The following is an 8,514-nucleotide window of genomic DNA, read 5'->3' on the forward strand; positions in this document are numbered from 1 at the left end:
GGGAGAACCAAAGCCCCTGCGCCATCAGGCTGTCCTAAGAATGAAGAGAACCAGTGATGCAGCGCCTGCTGTGAAGCGCTGCTGTGAGCACGGGCTCTGACCAGTGCTCACTGCGGCGTCCTCACCACCCGCCAGAGGCATTCGGGAGACGTTCCCTGCATGAACGACTGGAGAAAAGACTTTACTACCATCTTTAACAGGCTTTTGTAAATGATACAGCAGGAATATTATAGAGATTTGGACATAAAGACATAAACAGTTAACGCAAAGACTGAACAAACCCAAAGTTTATAATGGCATAAAGGGATAAGAGAAAAAAAAAACAAAAAAAAACTAACTTGACTGGATGCTCAGTCTTCATAGCTAAGTAAAAACACAGTTCACTTTTCCAGAAATTTACCCAAGGAGACTTGGTAGCTTCAACTTTTCTCTAAAGTATCACCCTCTTCCACAGCTTTAATCATTTTCTTCAAAATCCTTCAAGCACCAATCACAGTCCAAAATAGATGGTAAAATTCATCTAACTTTACTAGATACTAGTATTAGTAGAAATATTAGATACTAATATTTTCTACCTGTTTTGCAAAGAAGTGTTTTTCTGATCCTAAAATAGCTCTGGACTGTTTTGCTACATATATTACAAACTCCTCCAAGTCTCGAAGTCTGTCTTGTATCTGGAGTCCTTTCAGACACTGTTCTTTGGAGGCTCCCTCCTTTCCAGCAAGGCTCATCCTCTTACTCTAAGTTACTCAGAAGGACACTGAGGGGAAGGAGGGACAACTTATATGCTTTGTCCCTTATTCCTACTTCTTATTCAAGCTTTCTCAAAAGACCCTAAACTTCAATCTCCGCATCACTATTATCTGTTCTGCTTTTGAGAAACATATGATCTTTAGCTTGCTATAATGATATTGAAAACAATTTGGCAGCTGGAGTGCACAGTGCAATGTGCTACTCTAAATGCTTTACATATGTCAACTCATTTCATTCTCACAACAACTGTATGATGTTCTACAGATGAGGAGAGGCACAGAGAGGTTAGGTAACTTGCCTAAGTCACAGAGCTAGTAAGTACTGGCATTGTGATTTGGACCCAGACTGCCTGCCTTCAGTCAGGACCACTATGCTATTATTCCAAGAGTTTGGCAAGACACATTCTTCTGCCTTGTTTCCACAGGTCAGCTAGACTGAAAACTCCGATTCTCTCCCCAAATCAAGGACGCAGATGAATCCTCTCCAACTCGGCAAAATTTCAGATGTTTCATTATAGCATTGGCATATATACCTAAAGCAACGTAATTTTGGTTCATGGGACAATGTGTGTTCTATCCTGGGAAGTAGAAATTAACAAACATTGAAATCATGAAATGTGAAATTTGCCTGAGTTAATTCTGCAGACATAAATATGATTCCAGTGAGTAGCTGAAAAAAATGTTTGTAAAATGCTTTTAATTTTTTGAAGGAAAAGTACCAAACAAGACTGTAGGTGTTATTATTAATATATACACACTCAACAGCAGCCTACATTTTCCCTCTCCTAATTTCACAATTCTCCTAAGTCTCTCCCTTTGCGAGTGTGCCAAATCGCTTCAGTTCTGTCCAACTCGTATGTGACCCCATGGATTGTAGCCCACCAGGCTCCTCTGTCCATGGGATTCTCCAGGCAAGAATACTGGAGTGGGTTGCCATACCCTCCTCCAGGGGATCTTCCTGACCCAGGGATAGAACCTGAGCCTCCTGTTGCTCCTGTATTACAGGCGGATTCTTTACTGCTAAGTTATAAGGGAAACTCCAAGTCTCTCCCTTTCAGTTCAGTTCAGTCGCTCAGTCGTGTCCGACTCTTTGCAACCCCATGAATTGCAGCACACCAGGCCTCCCTGTCCATCACCAACTCAGACTCACGTCCACAGAGTCAGTGATGCCATCCAGCCATCTCATCCTCTGTCGTCCACTTCTCCTCCTGCCCCCAATCCCTCCCAGCATCAGAGTCTTTTCCAATGAGTCAACTCTTCGCATGAGGTGGCCAAAGTACTGGAGTTTCAGCTTTAGCATCATTCCTTCCAAAGAAATCCCAGGGCTGATCTCCTTCAGAATGGACTGGTTGGATCTCCTTGTAGTCCAAGGGACTCGCAAGAGTCTTCTCCAACACCACAGTTCAAAAGCATCAATTCTTCGGCGCTCAGCTTTCTTCACAGTCCAACTCTCACATCCATACATGACCACTGGAAAAACCATAGCCTTGATTAAACAGACCTTTGTTGGCAAAGTAATGTCTCTGTTTTTCAATATGGTATCTAGGTTGGTCATAACTTTTCTTCCAAGGAGTAAGCGTCTTTTAATTTCATGGCTGCAGTCACCATCTGCACTGATTTTGGAGCCCAAAAAATAAAGTCTGACACTGTTTCCACTGTTTCCCCATCTATTTCCCATGAAGTGATGGGACCAGATGCCATGATCTTCGTTTTCTGAATGTTGAGTTTTAAGCCAACTTTTTCACTCTCGTCTTTCACTTTCATCAAGAGGCTTTTTAGTTCCTCTTCACTTTCTGCCATAAGGGTGGTGTCATCTGCATATCTGAGGTTATTGATATTTCTCCCGGCAATCTTGATTCCAGCTTGTGCTTCTTCCAGCCCAGCGTTTCTCATGATGTACTCTGCATAGAAGTTAAATAAGCAGGGTGACAATATACAGCCTTGACGTACTCCTTTTCCTATTTGGAACCAGTCTGTTGTTCCATGTCCAGTTCTAACTGTTGCTTCCTGACCTGCATACAGATTTCTCAAGAGGCAGATCAGGTGGTCTGGTATTCCCATCTCTTTCAGAATTTTCCACAGTTTATTGTGATCCACACAGTCAAAGGCTTTGGCATAGTCAATAAAGCAGAAATAGATGTTTTTCTGGAACTCTCTTGCTTTTTCCATGATCCAGCGGATGTTGGCAATTTGGTCTCTGGTTCCTCTGCCTTTTCTAAAACCAGCTTGAACATCTGGAAGTTTGTGGTTCACGTACTGCTGAAGCCTGGCTTGGATAATTTTGAGCATTACTTTACTAGCGTGTGAGATGAGTGCAATTGTGCGGTAGTTTGAGCATTCTTTGGCATTGCCTTTCTTTGGGACTGGAATAAAAACTGACCTTTTCCAGTCCTGTGGCCACTGCTGAGTTTTCCAAATTTGCTGGCATATTGAGTGCAGCACTTTCACAGCATCGTCTTTCAGGATTTGAAATAGCTCAATTAGAATTCCATCACCTCCACTAGCTTTGTTCGTAGTGATGCTTTCTAAGGCCCACTTGACTTCACATTCCAGGATGTCTGGCTCTAGATCAGTGATCACACCATCGTGATTATCTGGGTCATGAAGATCTTTTTTGAGGGCAAAGGGTCTCTCCCTTTAAGTAAAGCTAAATACTTCAGTTTATTCCCTGCTATGAACATTTGAAGGCCCATACGCAGTTTTCAAATTCACTGAACTCAACTTTCAAAGAATAGCTTCTTCAGGGAAAAAACTAATAAATGGAAACTATAAGAAGTAAAAATTAAATTCATTAGTCAAGCATGCTAGATATTCATTAAGTCACGGTTTTCTTGTGGTCATGTATGAATGTGAGAGTTGGACTGTGAAGAAGGCTGAGCGCTGAAGAATTGATGCTTTTGAACTGTGGTGTTGGAGAAGACTCTTGAGAGTCCCTTGGACTGCAAGGAGATCCAACCAGTCCATTCTGAAGGAGATCAGCCCTGGGATTTCTTTGGAAGAAATGATGCTGAAGCTGAAACTCCAGTACTTTGGCCACCTCATGTGAAGAGTTGACTCACTGGAAAAGACTGATGCTGGGAGGGATTGGGGGCAAGAGGAGAAGGGGAGGACAGAGGATGAGATGGCTGGATGGCATCACTGACTCAATGGATGTGAGTCTCAGTGAACTCCGGGAGTTGGTGATGGACAGGGAGGCCTGGCGTGCTGCGATTCATGGGGTTGCAAAGAGTCGAACACGACTGAGAGACTGATCTGATCTGATCCTTTACTAAGCCAAATCCAGTGTTATCATACATTAAGTAACAGACAAACATTACAGACAGCAATCTATGAAGACTTCCATTGTAATGGCAACAGGAGAACTTTAATTCTCTGAATCGTGGTATGTTGTGATTGCAACTTTTTAGGGGACTTACTGTCAACTCCCACAAACGCCCAGTGCATTCCTCATGCCTTCATCTCTCTCTCTCTCCCCTCAGCCCTTGTCTGTTTCCTTTACAGCACAGCCTACATTTCAATCTTTATCAGATACCTGGTCAATTCTGCTCCCCACTCAAATTAATTCCATCAGGTCAGGAACACTCATGTCTTACTTTTGTACCCCAGCATCTAATAAGCCTTCCGTAATTATTTGTTAGATGAATAGAAGTCTGAAAAGGTGAGGCTTGAAACATACAGTTGCAATCAAGAAAGAGTTCCAAAAGGTCTGACTGGAGTATTTCACACCTCAGAACAAAAACACAGTACCGCAACAATGCTCAGTGAAGAAAGGAGAAAGCTTAGGCAAAGAAGTGAAGATTATCAACCCTAAGAGCAAAGGAAGCGACAGAGAACAAGCTAGAAAAGACTACACTAATCCACAAACAAGCCAGGACTAACTGGAATAGAGGGAGTATCAGGCAGCACCTAAAACTTCTCTCCCTCGCACTTCCAAGGACGTGCCCCTTGACACAAACACTTTAGTAAGCTTCTCCAGGGCACTTAATGTTTGTCGCTTCTGTTTTCCATGACCGTCAGGCACAACGCTGCCTTCAAAGAAGCAAGCGGACCGAGAACCCAGACGACATCAAGTCATTGTTGCTGTAAGATAGCACAGACGTTAACACTGGAGGAGCACCTTATCTTTTCAAAGCAGCTTCAAGTATCTTCTTTTTATCAACAGAAGTTATTACAATAGCAGCATTATCTTTCCCATCCTTTCAATACAGACACATAAAAGTGCTCAAAGCCTTGAATTTGAGTCCTACCTCTGCTACATACGTGCTGTGTGATCCGGGACAAATCATTCACTTCTCTGTGATCTGAGTATCCACGGGGAAAAGAATATGTACCTTCAAGGACTGTTCTGAGCATTAAGTGAGATTAACACTTGTAAAGAATACAACACAGTAAACGCTCAATAAAGGAAAGTAATCTTCCCTATGGCCTCCTTAAATAGTCCGTACAAGATTTCTCAGCTAGTAAGATGGTAAACCTAGGACTTAAACCCAGGCCGCCTGATTCCTTAATCTGTTTTCTTCCAGCCACATCGCTCTGGCAGTCTGCCGCATACTACTGACACATAAATATATTGACAATAACTGGTCACAAAATTTTTATCTATCAGTAACTAATTTTAGCTTTGAGAAAAAGGGACCAAAAAAAAAAAAAAAACCTGATCTAATTAACTTGGGGGGAGGAGGGGTTTGAAAATATAAAACATCAATTATATCCCCAAGCCGCAGCAGAGGTGGTACCACAGCACTTCCGTACAAACAAAAAAATATGACAAGAAACAGAAAGTTCTCTCTGGGTTTATGAGGAACAATTGGAGAAAGAAACGAGCATGACTATGATTAAAGGAACTGAAAAAACCTTAGGTTTTTTTTTTTGGTAAACCAAACCACTGGGCAAAAAGATCTGCATCCCATTCCAAAATAACTCAATCAGGGCTGAGAAGTATCTTTAAAAAAGAGGTCGCAGTGTGCTAACAACAAACTTTTCCTTCCAAGTCTTTTAAGAGTCAGATAAACGGGAAGAGTGAGATAAACCACCCATGTAAACTGTCAACGTTCAACAAGATCCTTGAAGACCATAAATGTCTGTTTTGGATTCAGTATTAATAAGCAGCATAAAGGACCGTGATCAAAAGGATAAAAGTCTCATAAGTAACCTAACACAAGTTGCAAAATATTTTGAAAATTATACAGTATAAAACTAAGCTATTATTCTGTTAATAAAAATAACCAACTGCTTTCAAGTGATATATATAATGAAACTTTTTTAAGTGGTATACATAACTCCTTTCAGGATAAGTTCTAAAAGACATTCAAAGAAATTCACATCTTTAACAATCCCCAAGAACTTTCTTACTAAAAGAGAAGACAGAATAATTCAGCCACATTCGGAATTTGTAAATTCTGAAAGAAAGGCCAGAAGAGAGCTTGACCTGACATTAGCAGAACACAAGAGTTAACCCAGAAAGGTAAAAGTTGAGTGAATGTCTACCACAAAGCAGGGGGGAAGCTGATAAGAAGTTCCACCCTTTCCAGCACAACCAAATTTCTTGTCCTCTTCAATTCAACTTAAACCTCTGCTAATTATTTTCCACGAAAGCATAACAAAATACTCCTAACATTTCTTCCTGACACTCACAGCAAATTTCATTTCTTATTTAGCATTCATTAGGAACCACTAACTCTAAATTCTATGCAGAACCTATCAATCTCCAGGGGAATATGTCCCTCCCTCCTCTAAATTCTTTGTTGTTGTCACTGTTCAGTGAGTTGTGTCTCTTTTGCAACCCCATAGACTGTAGCCTGCCAGGCTCCTCAGTCCATGGGATTTCCCAGGCAAGAGTGTGGGAGTGGTTTGCCATTTCCTTCTCCAGACGTTCTTCCCGGATCAGGGATCGAACCGGGGAAGCCCTCTAAATTCTTTTCTCTGATATTAAATTCTCTTCTGTCATAGAAACTTTTTCAGAGAACACACATTAGCCTAACTTCCCAATATAGAGTCTCCATAAAGACAGTCTAGTAACTCTTCATTAATCTCTTCCTGGGAGCACTCAGGATCTGGCAATTAGGAAATCACTCAAGATCAAGGGCCCCTACATTTAAATCCTGCTGACCTCACTAAAATGATGATGATAATGATAATACAAAGAAAAAACAATAATCCTTCCAAAACTCATGTGAGAAGTCTAAATTTGTTAAAGTACATAGACTTGTATAGTCTCCCTCCAAGAACTACAAATTTAGTCTCTTCTCCCTTAAGAAAACCCAACTCCTACTGATTCTAAATTTGTACTATGGAAATACTTATTCAACCTAGAATGACCTCTAGGTTGATTATTTTTTTCAACAAAGAAATTACACAAATTAGAATCATGCCACTAAATCCAATGAAAATAAAATGAGGAAGAACATTTAGTCTCCAAAGTTTCCGGGCTAGGAGAGAAAAGGAAAAAATAATGGAGTTCCCATATTTAAACTTTCGATTTAAATATGTCAATATGTGAATGATTTCTACACATAGTCTTTTAAACTCTAGTATACGCAGTAACTAAGTCACTAATGAAATACAACAACACTGGCAAAAAAGAGACTCCTTGGGTTTTATTTGGATTCTTCCTAGAAAGCAGTCTCTCAGGACAAATATCTGACTTCAAAATCTTGACCATCCTCTTCAGGACATTAAGTACTTAACACCACAGTAGAAAGACTTCCAGTGAGAAACAGGCTGCGAGGAAGGAGGAGACAGAAAGTACCAAACCGAAAGCAAACCAGGGAGCAAACAAAATTTTCTATCAAGAAACAAAAAGAAATTGTCATGACTCCTCCCGCTAAAATGATACAGACTTTCAACGCAAAACCAGCCGCAAGACTGCGTGTTCCCTTTACTTCTGAAGTCTCCAGGGACGGAATCTACCTATATTCCTCGGAAGGAGGGACTAGAGAGACAATCAAACGACAAATCACTATGTGGATAAAATGACTGGTTAAGTATGGGGCGGGGGGACACACACAATGAACTGGTAAACAACGAAAAAATGAACTCACAGTACATTTAAAGATCTGTGCCGGATATGGGGAAAGTCACGTCCCAGATCAACCTCAGTTTCCCTACCCAAAAATAGGCGAGAACGTGACACTTGGCTCAGAGGAACCGGAGGGCCCTGCGGCCGCAGGCCTCCACCTAGTCAAGGGTCCCTTCGAAGGCCGGACTCGGAGAGTGTCCCCCAGTGCAACTGAGTCGTGACACCCGGAGCCTTTGGGGGGCGGGAGGCCAAAGCGCGCAAAGCTCTATCCGCTGCTAGAAAGAGGCTTCTCCCACACACTGGGGGTACCGACACCCTCCCCGGACCCACCGAGCCCTCGCTCCCGGACCACTCCAGGCGGCAACCCCAGCATCCCTTCCCTCCTTCCGGTTTCTCCCTCCGCTGCCCGCCGCCTCTCCGACCGCGCCCCCGAAAGCCGCCGCCGTGTAGCTCCTCCTCTGCCTGAGTCTCCGCGGCCGACCGGCGCGCCCGCCCACCTACCCACCCGCCGGCGCCAAGGTCTTCCGAACCCGGCAGGGGAAGGATGCCGGGCCGGGGCCTCCCAGGCTCCTCCCGGGCCTACCTGCGAGGCGGGCGGGGGCTCGGTTTGCAGCCCAACGGGTGGACTGAGCCGCGCACTAGAAGGAGAGGCAAGAAGGAAGCGAGAGGTCCGCTCCGCCGACCGGCGGGAGAAAGCAGCCTGAGCGCGGGGGCCTCGCGGACGAGAAGCCTTCGACCCGGCGC

General features: G+C 43.2%; 1 protein-coding gene across 1 annotated transcript in view; it reads right to left on the bottom strand.

The window, feature by feature from the left end:
- AMBRA1 (autophagy/beclin-1 regulator 1) overlaps window positions 1–8,508 on the bottom strand; it is a 173,299-nt gene extending 164,791 nt beyond the window's left edge. Inside the window, exon 1 of the mRNA XM_010842452.1 lies at window positions 8,354–8,508. The gene's annotated coding sequence lies outside the window, so the exon portion shown is untranslated. The remainder of the gene's footprint in view (window positions 1–8,353) is intronic.
- Between the last annotated feature and the right edge of the window lie 6 nt (window positions 8,509–8,514).

Source organism: Bison bison, unplaced genomic scaffold (assembly GCF_000754665.1).
Source record: "Bison bison bison isolate TAMUID 2011002044 unplaced genomic scaffold, Bison_UMD1.0 scf7180017864178, whole genome shotgun sequence".
Lineage (NCBI taxonomy): Eukaryota > Metazoa > Chordata > Mammalia > Artiodactyla > Bovidae > Bison > Bison bison.